Source organism: Pongo abelii, chromosome 4 (assembly GCF_028885655.2).
Source record: "Pongo abelii isolate AG06213 chromosome 4, NHGRI_mPonAbe1-v2.0_pri, whole genome shotgun sequence".
NCBI lineage: Eukaryota > Metazoa > Chordata > Mammalia > Primates > Hominidae > Pongo > Pongo abelii.
The window spans coordinates 79,231,138-79,249,366 of record NC_071989.2 but is presented as its reverse complement, the minus strand read 5'-3'; positions in this window follow the sequence as shown (position 1 = coordinate 79,249,366).

The window sequence follows — 18,229 nt, the reverse complement described above, 5'->3', positions numbered from 1 at the left end:
CTAATTATGTACTTTACTTAATTATTACCTTTCGTATCTGCCTCCCGTGCTAGGGGTTCAGCTCCCCAAGGGCAGCTACTTTTGTCTGTTTTGTTCACTGCTGAGTCCCAAGTGCCTAAATCATGTCTGGCACATAGTAGATACTTTAAAATTATTTGTAGAATAAATGAAGGAATTTCTTCTTTGTAAATATTTTTTCTTATACCTCATTAGCATGTATCATTTTAATAAATAAAACATTTTTGCAAATCTACAATTAGGTATTTTTGTCACCAGTCAACTTTTTTTTAAAGACTGGTTAATCCCATAAGGGTTCTCTCCTTCAATAGAATTAAATCTGTGAATCTCCTAATTTGACATTATCACCCTTAAAGTTTATCCACAGCTCCAGGTCCAACAGCTATCCTGATACCAAAAGCTGTTCAGCTGATTTTTTTTTCAGCCATTGGTGATTTTTTCTGCAGCACTAGCCACAAATGTTCTCTTCAGTCTGCTTCAACTATTAAAACAAGGAGAGGAACAGCCTCAACTGGCCCTTCTAAGGTTCCTGAACAAGGTTCCCTTGAAATACTTTGTATATCTGTGACAAAGACAGAGAAAAATAATTATTTACATGCCAGGAACTCTCTCTACCACTCTGCTGGCTAGCTTTTACCTCTCTGGTAGACAGTGCCTGCGCTATTAGCTAAACTCTGACAACAGAATGTTTGTACCTAGCTCTTCTCCCTGATTTCATCACTGATAGCTCCAGCAGGTTCTTGGTTCACCAGCAGACCTGCTTGGATTCATCCCGTTTTCAGTTACAGACTAAGCTCTCCAGAGTAAATACATGCAACTAAAAACCTTCAGACAAGTGGCTTGGGTGGAGGAAGTTTACCACCCCCATAATCTCCATCAGCCACCCCAAATAAGCATCATATCTAAGTAATAGACATCATGCTCACAACTAAAAGGCAGGGTTGTATAATGGACAAGTGTATAGATTTTGGAGTAAGACTACATTGGCTTGAGTCCTTTCTTCACCACCCGTGTATGACTTTGGGCAAGTTACTCACAATGCCTCAACTGGAAATCAGCACAGTAAGGTTAAATAATAAAACATCCATCATAGGATTGTTATGAAGATTAAATGAAGCATTCTCACTGCAAAATAAATTTTCAATCAATGGTAGTTTAAATTATTATGCAAACTCTGTTGCAGAACAAGTCCCTAGTTGCCCCCCTTTGAACTAGATTGGCACCCCTAAGCCCTTTATTTAGAAAGTTTGGGAGAACCCCTGATTTAGACAAGATTTGCCAAGCACTTCCAGTTTTCTATGGTCACCAATCCAATAGCTCTTAAAAGGAGATATCTGTTTGCTTATGCTGTAAGACCGCCAGCACAGTGACACCATCTACCCAACACCTTCACACAGAGAACCAAATAACCAGAAGAGCACAGGCCATGTTGCCTGTTCTCCAGTCTGTGAGCGAGGATAAAGTTAGCATTTTCAGACAGAGTCTGCTACCAAGTAGAAATCAGCCATTCTAGAGTCTATACGTCCACGACCACCTCAATCTCACATTTCTGCAACCCCAAAGATTATTCACAATTGCAATTTGATAAGATCTACCAATCAAAGACTGCAAATGCAATTAAGACTTGAAGCATCTCCCATTTTCCATTTTAGTCAAAGAGAACAATGCCAAGCAACTTCTTGAAAAGTCAGAGTTTCCAGAACTCTGTGCCCAAATTTCAGACCAAGAGCTGGGAACTGATGAAAACACAATATAATCTTAACCCCATGCAACCTACTCAGTTTCTAACATTTATCACCCAAGTGATCTATTTGGATGAAAAGGAAATTCTATTTGTTGCAGAATTATATTATGTTCTATATGAATTCAAGGAGAATTTGTTTCATTTGCCATTTCGTCTGGGCCATGAGGGCCTCCTTGTCCTCTGAGAAAGCAGATGGTGCAGCTGAGGTTGTGAGCTCTCTGCCCAAATCCAAGTGACAGGAAGGGGACCTGCAGGCACAAAGAAGCAATTCGACTTAGAAACGTCACACTGCAGGCTGCCGATTAAAAACCTTTGTTGAGATGCAGTCAGCCATGGAAGATGTCATGTGTTGTCAGGTTTAGAGACACCTGTGCCACTGATGGGTGGCTTTCTTCCATTGACTTGGGCACTCCGTCTGAAGTGAGAGGGCATTCCTACCAACAACTCTGAGACTTAAAGGGAGAATGACACAGGAACAAAGAACACAAGCCCAAAAGTCAGATTATTATGCTACTACTGACTCTGTTATGAAATTCTCAGTTCTCTAGACCTTGGTTTATCTTCCGTGCGGTGAGGGATTTGAGCTATAGAATCTCTGCGGTCTGTAACTCCAGCCACAGGAAATGGAAGTCTGCTCCCTTTCACAAAGCCTCTTTGTCGTGAAATCCCTTGCTGCTGACCCCCTGGACCTCATGCAAGCACAATCTTTAGAAATTAGCATTATATTGATTTTGACGTGGCTGTCATTGATGCTTCTGTTTTATGTGTTTTAATTAAATGTTATTATTTGCCACTGTGTCCCAAGGCCATGTGTTGGGAATGGGTGAGATTGCATAAATCAGACGTGGAATTCTATGTTGGGAGTCCATTGACTCTCCCAGGATATCGCTGTAATTATTTCCCTTGGATCAATAGAGAAGCTTTGATGTTGTCTTTACAGCCAAGAGAAGGCTTCTTTCCATTTATCTCCCACCTTGTTGAAAATGCATAAAGCCCTTCTCTAAAACTCACCCTCCCTTGACATAAAAATGAGCATTTCATTGTGTTTTAAATGTTGTTGCTGTTTTTAGGCACTGTCATCTCTCAGAGCCACCTCCACCTGGGGACTGGGAGACAGTTTCACTCTGCAGCATGAAGTCCTGTCTTGGGCCTGGGCCTTCTGTCCGTTCCCCTCCGACTCCCATCATGGTTCCTCTCTGCTCCCTATGCTGCACTGCAGGCCTGGGGCCACTATTCATTCTAAACTTCCTCTAGATGCTTGTGTTATCAAGGATGTCATTTTTATTACCCTCTCTACACCCGCATGTCTGCCTTGCATAAAGTTAGCTCTCAATGCATGTTGGTTGAATCGAACTAAGAGGAGAGAGTGAGGAATTTGAACTTCTCTCTAGCAGAGTCACCCTAGAGCCATTCGAGGTTCATCTCAGAACCTGTACCCTAACTGGGACAGGAAAGACCATAGCTGGAGGAAGAAGAGAGGCTATGGTTTTCTAGACCATCACTCTGTATGTTAAGTCCACACAATACTAATGTTTTTTTTAAAAAAACTCCCATTACATATAATAAATTCTTAGCATACTTTGGGGGTGGGGCTGGGAGGGATGATTTACTAACCATTTTTTGCTCATGCTTAATAAATATTTCCTGAAAGTATACAAGTCAAGAATCCAACTCAAGAAATGAGAAAAAAGAGCATCTTCCTCAAAAAAAAGAAAAAAATTTTTAAAAATCAATGAAATTCATTTTGTACTGTTTACCATTTTATTGCTACATCCTAGGCACTGACACATAATAAATGCTCAATAAATATTTATTGAACAAAAAAATAAATCAATAAACAAATCTTTCTTGAATAGATATCTACATAGAAATGAGGGACCACAACAAGTGCAAAAATCCCCTCAGACTCCCTGTCTTCCTCAATCCAAATCCAACCACCTCCAAGAAACAGGGCTTTCCCCAACACTGGCATTTTCATTTTTCTGAATTTCTAAAGCCATAGGTTTCTGCTTAATTATACCTTTATTTACTTAAAAAATATTTATAGAGCACTATGTGCCAGTCACCATTCCAAGCACTCATATATATCTCATTTAATCCTTAAACAATTCCATGAGTGGGTATTAATATTACTAATATTATTATCTTCAACTTACTGATGAGAAAAGTGAGGCATGAAGAGCTAAATAACTTGGCCAAGATCACACAGCCAGTGAGTACTGGAGTCAAGATTTATTTATTTTTATTTTATTTTATTTTAGAGACAAGGTCTTACTCTGTTACCTAGGCTTGAGTACAGTGGTACAATCAAAATTCACAGCAACTTCAACCTCCTGGGCTCAACCAATCCTCCCACCTCAGCCTCCGAGGTAGCTAGGACTACAGGGGCACACCACCATACCAGGATATTTTTTTTATTTTTTGTAGAGACAGGGTCTCACTTTGATGCCCAGGTTGTTCTCAAACTCCTGGGCTTAAACCATCTTTCCGCCTCAGCCTCCCAACGTGGGTAAGCCTCAGAATCTGTTTTTGTAACCACTATTCTGGGCCACTACCACCCTTGCCATGATTGATCTTCAGTTGTTTAATGCCAGCCTGGGCTCTCTCGTTGTCCTGTGAGCCTCCTGACAGGTGGGACCACAACTCCTGCTGCTTTTATCACATTCCCCCATCATATTTATTCAATAAATGTTTATTAAGCACCTCCTTTGTTTCTGGCATGTTCTAGGTTCCAGGAATACAGCAATGAACCAGACTGTCCAATCCCCCCCTCATGGAGTTTACATTCCAATGAGAGAAAACAGACAATACCCAGGGAAACAAGATACTTAGAGATCATTACAAGTGCAATAAAGGAAATAAAACAGAGTAACGAGTCAGGAGGCCTTGAGGCAGAGGGAGCCTCCTTACATCATGGGGTGAGAAAGGGCTGTCTGCACTAAGTTCTGAGGAAAAAGAGCCAGCCAGTGAGGAGTTGAGGGAAGAGAGCTCAGGTGCAAAGAGCCTGAGGCAGAAATGGGTTTGGCAAGTTCTGGAAGGAGAAAGATGCCTGGAGGGTGATCAAGCAGGATAGGAGAGGGGAACAGAGCTCAGAGCTTGCAGGCCTGGGGAAGTTTGGATTCTGCACAAGGTATTGGGAGAAGCCACAGGACATGACACAGCGCTGAGTCCCCAGTGAACACTAAACGACTCCCACATCTCTATACCTGGGTGCCTCTCTGCACACCAAGCTACCTGGAACCACTGAGCACTGCCTCCCCGGTGCCCCGTTACCCCCAAAATTGCTGTTCTAGTAGGATGCCGGGGACAACCTCATGGGCCTGGAGTCAGATGGTCTGAGTTTCAATCCCTACTTTTCTGATCACATGTTGAATGACTTTAGGCAAATTATTGAACCTAAGCTTCAGTTTTCTAGCCTGAAAAAAGTACATTATAAAGGACATATCCCAGATTACTGTAAGGGTTAAGTGAGCGGATAGGTACCACATGCTCAGTCGTTCTTATGTTGGGTGGTGATGTTTATTAATCGTGCTAGGAGTTCAGCCCTGAAGTGTAAACACTTCCTAGCAGAACGTGCTGTAATTTCTGGCATCAGCTATACTGTTTTCTGGGCTAAGAGCAACAGATCAGTGAAAAGGGTCTGAAAAAAAGAAAAAAAAAATGGTATGATACAACACGTCTACTATTTCCCAAATAACATGACCTCTGCTTTCTATTTTTTATGCAACACGCTGGAAAGTTCTAATGCATTCAAAATCCCTCTCCAAGCTCTCTCTGGTTTCTTATTAGCATATGTCCAGAGACAACATCAGTCGTGCGACCCTGTGAGGAGAATCGATAACTGAAAATGTAGGGCGCCATGACCAGAAACTCAATTCCCGGCCAGATGAAAAGAGAAGCCCATTTAACCCAAGGAATGCCAAGGCCAGGGTTTCTGTTCAGATTTCCTGAGAAACAAGAGTTACATGGAAACGCCGAGACGGAGGCCTCCATCCCCACGCCGAGCGTGTCTTTTCTTTGGTGCGCCAAGGATCCCGTTAAGAACCAAGCCCTGGCGCCATCTCCTGGCAGTCTCGAAAACTGAAAAGCAGACGTTAAACACAAGGGACTCCTCCCTCTCCTTGACAGAAATTAAGTTCGGGGGAAAAAACTGGTAATTTCATGGGAACTTCTGTGTTTTCAACCTCCTGTTAAATATTTGAATCGAGAAGAGCAGATGGTAGCAGTCTCAGCCATTTACAGTCCCCACAAGGGACTGTCCCTGCTATACCGCCACTTCCTTTGTTTCTGTAAGAGCTTGTCACTCAACAGAGGTACCAGAGATCAGCGCCAGCACATTTATCTGCAGTAGCTGGTGCTTGGCCCCACTTCCACCAGTGCACCCAGCATTACCTGAGGATAGACCTCTGCCCAAATTAACATCTTCAAATACATCTACTTTCTCAAAATACTTTACACAAAGAAAGCATGCATGAAATCTGCCTTCAAAGAGTTGGGCTCCAAGCTCAAGCTCACTGCAGAGCTGCAAGCCCAAGTTCACCTCAGTACCCAGAATCTCATGATAAGGATGAGTTTGGGGTCTTGCTCTCCCTAGGGAAAGACCAGGTGGCACCTTTGCCTTCACAGCCACTTTCACTTTCCAAGGCTTTGCCTGGCCCGGGGAGCTTCCGCAGTTAGCGTTCAGCTTCATACTCACCATAAAGCCAGGTAACTTGGCAGCATTAGACACAGAGCCTGAAATGACTAGAAAAAATAAATCTGCAGGGTTGCTGACCAAGGAGTGAACCAAAAGCCCCAGGAATTTGGTCTTATTCCTCTGGAAGGACAAGCAGGGTGGTTTTGAAAACAGGGAAGTCATTGGCCGGGCTGGTTCCTCCCTGCTTTACTCAGGGATATATATTTACTTATTTAAAAGTATTAAGCCCCTTCTGCTTGGCAGGTAATGTGAAAAGCACTTTACCAGCAGTTCTTTATTTAATCTCAACAACAACCCATACAACTGGTATCATTTTTATTTCCATTTAACAGATAGAAAACAGAGAGAACTTTACATAACTTGCCGAAGATCTTACAGCAAGTAAATGGTAGAGGCAGGATTCAAGTTTATGCATCCTGATTCCTCTTAACCACGTAAGAAAGTATCTCTGAGAGACCCAGGACTTGGGATTTTCATCGGCACTGCTGAAAACACAGCCACTCCTCATATTTGTAGGATGAATGAAATGGGATAATTTTCCCTAAATAAAAAAGGTGCACTCCATAGCCCTTCGAATGTGTGTGTGTGGTGGGGGAGGAGGAGATGCAGTAGCATCTGGCCCCGAATTTTAGTCCTTCTTGAACAGCATATACCCAATGTAAATTCTTTCCCCTGAGTCTTCACACACTTGATCCAGTTACTGAACCGTAGTCCTCATCCCCAGCCCATTTTTTAGGACCTTGTCCTTAATTTTCTCATATCACTCATGCCTGATGACTGATTTCTCATGGTTATTTGCAAAAGCACAAATACAAATGCTATTAACTGGTAATAAAACTAGCCAGCCATTTCTAAAACTCAGTGCTGTTGACTGCTTAGTGGTCTTTGGGGACACTGGGTTTGCCAGATCCCACTAAAGCAAACATTGCTTTCGATACAAACATGCCAAGGGTGGCAAATGCCACCTATGAAGTGATTTGAGACTAGGACAAGGCAGTACACAGTTAGGTATGGGGTGGCAGGGTACGGGTAGTGAGTCCTACTCATGCTCAGAAATAGAAATGGTTGGCATGGTGGGAGCAGTCAGAGGGGAAGCCACTGCTCCTGCCACTCACTGCCCCTGCTCTCCTTATACCTTGCCTGACCTCAGTATCTGATGTGTAAAATGACAGAGCTCAGTTGATAACAAATCCCTTTTGAGCACTGACCATAATTCAGGCACTTTGTGGTCCTGGTGATACAGTGTTGAACAAGATGATGATTTTGTCCTAATGGATTTTATAGTGTGGTGGGGAAGAAGGGGAAGGCAGACGATAAACAGATAAATAGATACGTTATATGGTAGGTAGTGATACAGGCTACAAAAGGGTAAAAGGATCGTGAGTTGCAGTGGGGATGCCAGAAAGGGAGGCTAGGGGGATCTCTTTGATGAAATAACATTAGAGTAGGGGTGTGGATGAAGTGAGGGAGCAACCCAAACTCAAAGCTGTGGGAAGAGCATTCCTGGAAGAAGGAGCAGGGAGGAAAAGGCCCTGAGATAGGAACGACGCAATGTGTCCAATGAGCAGCAAGGAGACCAATGTGGCTGGGTCACCAGGAGAGTTGGGGAGTGGCGGGAAATGAGGAGCACCCAGGAGCCAGACCATGGAGGGCCTGGCAGGCCATGGGAAGGAGCTCAGTTAGGAAGCCCCTGAAGGCTCTAGAGTGTGTGCCAGGCAGGGTGTGGTGGCTCATGCCTGTAATCCCAGCACATTGGGAGGCCGAGGCTGGCGGATCGCTTGAGCTCAGTTTGAGACCAGCCCGGGCAACATGGCAAAACCTCATCTCTACAAAAAATACAAAAAAAAAAAAAAATAGCTGGGCATGGTGGTAAGTGCCTGTAGTCCCAGCTACTTGGGGAGCTGAGGTGGGAGAATCACTTTAGCCCAGGAGGCTGAGGCTGCAGTGAAATGAGATTGCACAACTGCACTCCAGCCTGGGTGACAAAGTGAGAATGTGTCTTAAAAAAATAAATAAAGTGTGTGTGCCAGAGTATCTCTAACCCTCTCCAAATCTAAGCCTTGAGACTTGAGCAGGACCATCCTAAATAAGTAGGACCTAGACTGGAGGAATACAAATGCCGAGTATACACATTTAAGATGGTATGGGCTCCTTTGCAGTTAGAGAGTCACTTAATTAGGGAGGTAACCAAAGCAAGCAGAAAAAATACCAGAGTTAGAGGTTCAGAGACCAAAGAGAGTCCCAAGCATTTCATGAGCAAATTGGGAAATATGTGGTGCAACTGACCTCTTCAGGCAGCCAGTCCCTTATGCTGTCTGTCTTCTGGCCCAAGACTGTCAATATGGTGCCCTGTTAGGGCCATGCAAGGCCCTGTCCTCCTAAATACCAACCTGCCATTTGAAACTTATTCCTCCTTGTTTCATTGCCACTGTTATCTGTACTGTAGATTACAGGTAGTTGCTAATGTAAAATAAATCCAAGCTAACTTGGTACTTCCCAAATTTCCTAGAAGTCTACCAAGGTAGAAGAGAGAAAATTGTGGCCCCAGAGCATCTGGAAGTTGTAAGGTAAGAAGCAGTCTGTTGCAAGCAGGAAACTTAATTGAAGATTCACATTTTGTCGTAAAATTCATGTGAATGTTGCATTCTATTCCAGGTCTATTTGTAAGAACTTAACAGCAATGTTTTATATTACTCAATGACCAAATATGACCCACCAAGAAAATATGTCACATACATTATCCTGTGCTTTGCCACACACCTGGCACACTCTACTGTGTCCATATGACTGGAAAAACGCAACTTTTTCTAGTTGAAAAGCACTAAGTTGATAACTAAACTTAACCCAATTAAAGCACTCTTCTCTCCAGAAAGATCTTAAGTCATTGCTAATATTTAGGATTTCAAAGATCATGGCTCACCATTGGAAGGAATATATGAGGCAGAGGGCTCCTAAAGCAGATCTGGGTGTCTTCTTAAATAAAGACCCTAATGCCAGGCCTGATTCCACAGTTGTTTATCTTAGGAAAGCCCAAGCCATTTCAACTATGGGTTGAGTTGCCAATACAAAATGGAAATATTCTGCATCTTAGCCATCTCTGAACATCAGCAGGCATCAATGAGAATAGCGTGCACAATATGGCAGCTTCATAGCCTTACATAAGTGTGAGTACATTCCTTCAGTGTCACATGCCTTAGAAAGTAATGTTGTTGCAGTGAATATGAAAAGCATTCACAAACTGACGTTTCTGTTTACCTAAGTGGTAGTTAACAGCATCTCTGAGTGGCAATATTTCTCGTATTGTTTAATATCTGACAATATCTTGGCTCATGTTCTAGTGGATTTGATATAAGAAGGTTACTTGTACATACACAGTTGTCTGTAGAGATAGAAGAATGTACTTATTTGGGGGGAAAAAGGAAATTAGAAGGATATATGCATTATGATACATGCATCAATATCACTGTGACTATACAATGCTGTATTTTGAGGGACTTACTCTAAATACCATCCTTTCTTCCACCACATAATGCACATAATCACAGGCTTTCTGGCTCCTAGAAAAGGAAAGAATGCCATGTTGAATGCTGTGGATACTAGGGGATTAAGCAGGCTGCTGCTGCCATACAGTGGGGACTGTTGAAATGGCAGCCATGGGAAGTGTCACCTGCTTCCAGTCAAAGAGAAAATGTAAAATATTTACTGTCTATGCAATTCCTATTTTCAGTTATCTCAAATTAACAACAATTATAATACATAGCACACACAGAATGCTTTATATAATTGCAAGTGCATTGTGCAGCACAAAATGTACTGAAGATATGGTAAATATATAATTTCATTCTGTCATTTTACCTTATTAAATATCTAGTTTTTCTTGTATTTACAGTAAGATTACTTTTTAAAATTCAGGTCTGATATGTGTTTTTATACTTAATTTTAAAAATAGCATACTAAGTCCAAAGTAAGTAGCATTTTTGCTTTAGGGGGCAAAAATATCTCAGTCTGTGATGACAATTTTTTTTCTATGAGAGCTTCCCTTTCTGTTTAAGCTAAGCATTGTTTTTAGGTAGAATATTCCTACCCCCAAAATTTAAGAATTCTTATAAAATAAATAGAAGTCTTTGTTTAACTTATAAGTTAGTTCTTAAACTGGATATTAAAAGAATACTCTAATGGGGTTGCTTCCCAAATTGATAGAGGCAGATGCAGGGATGGGTTATTTGGGCAGCTTTCCAGGGCACCAATCAACCAGGAGAACTGAAACATCAAGGAAAGCACAATGAAATGAATTTATGAAATCTCTATTTCAGACAGACTATTATATCTAATCTGAAGAAACATTTGTGATAAGCTTTTTGCATTTGGGAGGAAAACCCCCAAGTAGGAAGATAAAACTGACTGTAAGAAGAGTTTGAAACACTTAGCCAACTAGGAATAGAGGGGAAATTTCCTTTTTTTATTTTATAATTTCAACTTTTATTTTAGATTCAGGGGGTACATGTGCAGATTTGTTACATGGGTATGTTGTGACCCTGGGTTGGGGTACGAATGATTCCATCATCCAGGTACTCAGCAAAGACCCAATAGGCAGTTTTTCAGCCCTTGTCACCCTCCCTCTCTCCCTTCCCCATAAGGGAACTTTCTTAATCTGATAAAGGGTCTTTACCAAAAATCATCAGCAATTATCATATTAAATGGTTAAATATTAAGGGCAATGCAGTAATAGCTTGTAATAGTGAAAAATTTGGAAAACTTTAATATCCATCAATCAGAGTAGATAAATTGCGTGCGGTGTTATTGCACAATGGAATACTAAATAGCAGTTAAAATTAATTAGCCACTTGGATCTACATGGGTAGAGCTTGAAAATATGTTTAGAGAAAAGAGCCAGTTACAGAGTATTGAGTGAAGCGTAAGTAATTCATGTAAACTTCAAAAACACACAGCAGCATTGCATATTGTTCACAGATTCATAAAAGTATAAATGTATGGATGCTCAAACTCTTGACAGTGTTGCCGCTGGGGAAAGTGGAAAATATATATGCCTTCACTTTCATGTAATATTTTTCTTTTTTAAGAAATAAAAAGAAGAGGAAGAAGAAGAGGAAGAGGGAATATAGCAATTATGTCCAAATATTAAACACTTTTATAATTTTGTATGGTGGTGGTTACATAAGTGTTTTTCATATTATCCTTTCCTTTTTCCACTAAAAAGCAAAAGAGGCTGATCTGATTCACTGCAGAGTCTTTGCTATGCCAAGTATAATCTGCAAGTCTGGGGCCAGATTTAAACAAACCAAGGGCAGAATGATCAGCATTTCTTCTCAATAAATTTGATTAAACATCTCAAGAACACTGGTTTGAAGGTGCATCAGATCATTTTTCTGCCCAGGACACCTCTATGTCTCCTCCAGTCCTTGAATTGACACATTCAGTCTTAAAACTTAATGTAGACATAACCATCAGTTTTTTTGGTGTGGAGCAGCCCTCTTGGTATCCTGAAACTCACAGTTAACAACTGAAAGAAATTTCTATGATAAACTTTTAGAGACAAAATAAAGAATAAAATTGCAGGCCAAATATTTTCAACTGAACAATGTACAACATCTCCTTCTAGTTTCATATGAATACACACACACACACACACACTCTCCTCCTGTGTAAGTAAAACAGATACCATGCGAATTTGAAAGGGAAGAAAAGAACTTGTCATTTACCTTCTTTAGGCATATAACCATTTGTCTGAAATTCATTAAATCCAAAACTCTCACTCTGACTTCAATATCTGATCAAAGAAAAAGGAATAGGAAAAAAATCATTGAAAATCTTAACAGCAGCAAGAGAATGGGGCAAAATGGGATCTTCATCGATTTTTATTTTTGTTTGGATTGTCACTGTGCATTTTAGCAAATAGAAAAATGTCTATTTTTTGCTCTTGTTCTAATTCAATAGAGATACAACAACAAAAACAGTCTTATAGACTCCTGTCACTCCCCAACACAGCAGACATTAGGAACAGAAACTTGGCAAACACAAATAAAGGAAATTTTAATATAATTTACTACCATAAACAGCATAAATGTGACCATGCATTAGAAGCTCCCTGGAGGGAATATTTCTTCAGAAATAAAAGAAAATATGATTTGGAAGAACTGTATTTTAGGTGATTATTTATCTGTGTAAGGAAGCTGAAGCTTGCTCTAAAATAAATTTTGCAGTCTGGACAGCAGTCTACAGAGAAATGAGACTGTAATCTATTTGTTCCTTTTGCTTTCACAATAGAGCCACTCACAGTTGTGATGAGAATCATCCCAAATTATAAGGCATAAAAACTGGCATTGCCTCACATGTTATTAGTCTATTTGCAGATGGCACTACAATTTACAACTCAACCCCAGTACAAGAAAAGCTGATTCCACAGATACTCTGCCTGTGAGCAAAAAGGAGCTGTTAGAAATCACAGCAGAGCCACACTCTCTGTAAGCTTCGCAAAATGTACATTAAAGAAGTTCTTGAAAGTTATAGGAAATAACCCTACCTTCTTTAATCCATTGCAAATCTTTAGACCAAATGTGGATATAAACTAATAAATGTTTTTGTTACTCTCTAATGTAATCACAAACAATTAAGCATAATTATTTCATAGAGGGGGAACTAAAAAGGACCTAATATGTTGAACAACTAGCAAAATATATCCAGCAAAACTTTGCAAAACTTTACTTAATTAAGAGTCCTCCAACATAAAATTAAAAATATTGAGTATGGAGCTGCCAAATACTAAAATTGGCAACAGCAAAAAAGGCTATTGGCATATATTAGGAAATTCATCTCAAAGATTGAGGATTCCAATTCTTAGGGATTTTTTTTCTGATATTTTACTTATGAGATGCCCAAAGACTACAAGTTTAGTGTGAAAGCTAAAGTAACCAGTCAACTCCTTATATTTATATTTAATATTTGAACAGATGGAAATTCAAATCATCCTCACAAAACTGTTATCTTCAACTCAGCAAACAGCTACAGAGGACCTGCTGTTTTCACAGTGCTCAGAATGGTAACAAATATGTCTGGATAAATCTTACCACAATTTTATCATCTCCTCCAGAAAGCCTTCCCAGATGTACTCTTCTATCCTGACTGATTCATAAACTGGAGTTTATTTTATCATTATTTGAAAATATATGCTCATCACAAGAAATTTGAAAAATACAGAGAAATAGAATAAGGAGGGAAAGCCATCCATAGTCTCACTAGGTAATTATTAAAATCTTTATGTTTCCTCACAATATTTTGCTGAGAATTTTTATATAATTGCAATTATGTAATATATCCAAGATTGTACAAGCCAACATTTCAAAGTAATTTACAACATCAGGCCGGGCGCAGTGGCTCGAGCCTGTAATCCCAGCACTTTGGGAGGCCGAGGTGGGCAGATCACCTGAAATCATGAGTTCTAGAACAGCCTGACCAACATGGCAAAAACCCCGTCTCTACTAAAAATACAAAAATTAGCTGGGTGTGGTGGCACACGCCTGTAATCCCAGCTACTTGGGAGGCTGAGGTGGGAGAGTCGCTTGAACCAGGGAGGCGGAGGTTGCAGTGAGCCAAGATCGCTCCACTGCACTCCAGCCTGGGTGAGAGAGTGCTCCTCCAACTAAAAAAAACAAAAAAACAAAAAACAAAAAAAAAAATGGAATATGCAACATCATAAACCAACTAGAGCTAACAAAATAATTTACCCATCAACAGCAAATAATTTCAAATGCGCATGAAAAATTCTCCAGAATACACCATATGTTAAGCCATAAGATGAGCCTCAATAAATTTACAAGATTAAAAATAGACGGAATATGTTACTGAACCACAGTGAAATGAAATCAGAAATAATGACTGAAAGAAACTTGGGAAATATACAACTATGAAAATTAAAGAACACACTCTTTTTTTTTAACTTTTAGGTTCTGGGGTACGTGTGCAGGTTTGTTATATAGGGGGTTCTGGGGTACATGTGGGGGTTTTTTATACAGCTTATTTCGCCACCAAGGTACTGAGCCTAGTACCCAACAGTTATTTTTTCTGATCCCCTCCCTCCTCCCATCCTCCGCCCTCAAGTAGGCCCCAGTGTCTATTGTTCCCCTCCTTGTGTCCATGAGTTCTCATCATTTAGCTCCCACTTGTAAATGAGAACATGCAGTATTTGGTTTTCTGTTCCTGCATTAGTTTGCTAAGGATAATGGCCTCCAGCTCCAACCATATTCCCACAATAGACATGATCTCATTCTTTTTTATAGCTGTATGGTATTCCATGGTGTGTATGTACCATGTTTTATTTGTCCAATCTGCCATTGATGGGCACTTAGGTTGATTTCATGTCTTTGCTATTGTGAATAATGCTGCATTGAACATATGCATGCATGTGTCTTTGTGGCAGGGTGATTTATATTCCTTTGGGTATATACCCAGTAATGGGATTGCTGGGTTAGATGGTAGCTCTGTTTTTAGCTCTTTGAGGACTCACACACTGCTTTCCACAATTTGAACTAATTTACACTCCCACCAACAGTGTATAAGTGTCCCCTTTTCTCTGCAACCTCGCCAGCATCTGTTATTTTTTTTACTTTTTAATAATAGCCATTCTGACGGGTGTGAGATGGTGTCTCATTGTGGTTTTGATTTGCATTTCTCCAATGATCAGTGATGTTGAGCTTTTTCTCATATGCTTGTTGGCCGCATGTATGCCTTCTTTTGAAAAATGTCTGTTCATGTCCTTTACCTACTTTTTAATGGGGTTGTTTGTTTGTTGTGAATTTGTTTAAGTTCTTTATAGATGCTGGATATTAGACTTTTGCCAGAGGCATAGTTTGCAGATATTTTCTCCCATTCTGTAGGTCATTTACTCTGTTGACAGTTTCTTTTGCTGTACGGAAGCTCTAAGTTTAATTAGATCCCATTTGTCATTTTTTGCTTTTGTTGCAATTGCTTTTGGCATTTTGTCATGGCTTCCCTTCACCTTCCATCATGATTGTAAGCTTCCTGAGCACCTCAGCAGAAACGGATGCCAGCACTAGCTTCATGTACAGCCTGCAGAACTGCAAGCCAAACAAACCTCTTTTCTTTATAAATTACCTAATCTCAAGTATTACTTTATAGCAATGCAAAATAGACTAACACAATATAAACGCAAAAATACTCAAGAAAATGCTAACAAACTGACTCCAGCAACACACAAAAAGATTATACACCATGACCAAGTGGTGTTTATCACAAGAATGCAACATTGGTTTAACATCTGATAATCAATCAATGTAATACACAATATTAATAGAATAAAAAACAAACCCCATATGATTACTTCAATAGATACAGAAAACAAAATTGATGAAATCCAACACCCTTTCATGATAAAAGCATTCAACAAAGTAGAAATAGAAGGGAACTTTCTCAGTCCAATAAAGAGCATATTTTTAAAAATCTACAGTTAACATAATACTTAATAGGGAAAGACTGAATGCTTTCCCCCACCATTAAAAACAAGAAAAATATTCACTTTTACCACTCTATTCAATGTTGTACTGAACACAGATTTGCCTGGGCAAGAGAAATAGATAATATCCAATTGTAAGGAAGAAGTAGAACCATCTCTGCTCAGAGATAACATGATCTTGTATATAGAAAATCCTAAGGAATGCAAAAAAAACTATAAAAACTAATTAAAGTGTTCAGCAAGTTTCAAAACACAAGATCAATATACAAAAAGCAGCTATATTTCTATACACTAGCAATGAACAACATGAAACTGCAATTAAGAAAACGGTTTTAGTTACAATAGCATCAAAAAGAATAAAATACTTAGGAATAAATTTAACAAAAGAAGTGCAAGACTTGTATACTGAAATTTAAGTTCTAAATAAATAGACATCCCCTGTTTATGGACTGGAAGGCTTAATATTGTTAAGATGGCAATACTTCCCAAATTGTTCTATAGATTCAATGTAATCTCTATAAAAATTCACCTGGTTTCTTTGCAGAAATTGGCAAGCTGATCCTAAAATTTATATAGAGCTGCATGGGACCCAGAATAGAAAAAAAAAATCTTTAAAAAGAAGAACAAAATTGAGAGGATTCACACTTCCTACTTACAACACTTACTACTAAGCAACAGTAATAAAGTGTGGTACAGTCATAAAGATAGACAAACAGATCAATAGAATTGAGAGTCCAGAAATAAGCCTGGATGCCTATCATCAACTGATTTTCGACAAGACACTTAAATATGGACAGAATAGTTTTTTTAAAATAAATGGTGCTGGGACAACAGAATATCTACATGCCAAAAATAAAGTTTGACCTCTACTTCACACCATATATAAAAGTTAACTCAGAAACAGTGACATGTACCTGTAGTCCCTGCTACTCAGGAGGCTGAGAGGCAGGAGGATCCCTGATCTCAAGCTCAGGAGCTTGAGACCAGCCTGGGAAACATAGCAAGAACCCATCTCAAAAAGACAAAAATGAACTCAGGATCATAGGCCTACATGTAAAAGCTAAAACTGTAAAATTCTTAGAAGAAAGAATTTTACAGGACTAAATCTTCATGACCTTGGATTAGGCAATAGTTTCTTAGATAAAACACAAAGCATGAAAAGAAAAAAATAGATAAATTGGGCTTACATCAAAATTTAAAATTTCTGTGTTTCAAATGATACTGTCAAGAAAATGAAAAGAGAACTCACAGAATGGGAGAAAATATTTGCAAATCATATAGCTGCCAAAAGGCTTCTATACAGAGCAAAGGACTCTTACAACTCAACAATAAGAAGAAGACAAAGAGCTCAACTATTTTAAATGGGCAAAGAATTTGAAAAGACAATTATTTGGAGAAGAAATACAAATAACCAAAAGAGCATTTAAAATGTTCAACAGCATGTCATTGGGAAAAAGAAAATCAAAACCATTTCATACCCATCAGGATAACCACAATTAAAAAAACAGAAAATAACAAGTGTTGGCAAGGATATGAAGACATTTTAACCCTCATACTTTCTTTGTGGTATTACAAAATGGCACAGCTGATTTGGAAAACAATGTGATGGTTTCCAAAAACTGTTAAACATGGAGCTGACAATTCCATGTTTAACATGATCCAGCAATTTCACTCCTAGGTATATACAAAAAGAAATTTAAAACATGTGTCCACACAAAAACTTGTCCACAAATGTTCATAGCAGCCATATTCAAAATAGACAAAAAATGGAAACAATTTAAATGTCAATCAACTGATGAATGGATAAACAAAATGTAATATGCCACTATGATAGAATATTATTTGTCTATAAAAGGAATGAAATGGCCGGGCGCGGTGACTCACACCTGTAATCCCAGCACTTTAGGAGGCCACAGCAGGTGGATCAAGAGGTCAGGAGTTCGAGACCAGACTGACCAACATGCTGAAACCCCATGTCTACTAAAAATACAAAAAAAAATTATCCAGGTGAGGTGGCAGGCACCTGTAATCCCAGCTACTCAGGAGGCTAAGGCAGGAGAATCGCTTGAACCCGGGAGGCGGAGGTTGCAGTGACCAGAGATCGAGCCACTGCACTCCGGCCTGGGCGACAGAGGGAGACTCCATTTCAAAAAAAAAAAAAAAATGGGAATGAAATAGTGACACATGCTACCACGTGAATAAACCTTGAAAACATTATGCTAAGTCAAAGAAGCTAGACACAAAAGGCAACATATTGTAGGATCATTTATATGAAGTTCCAGAA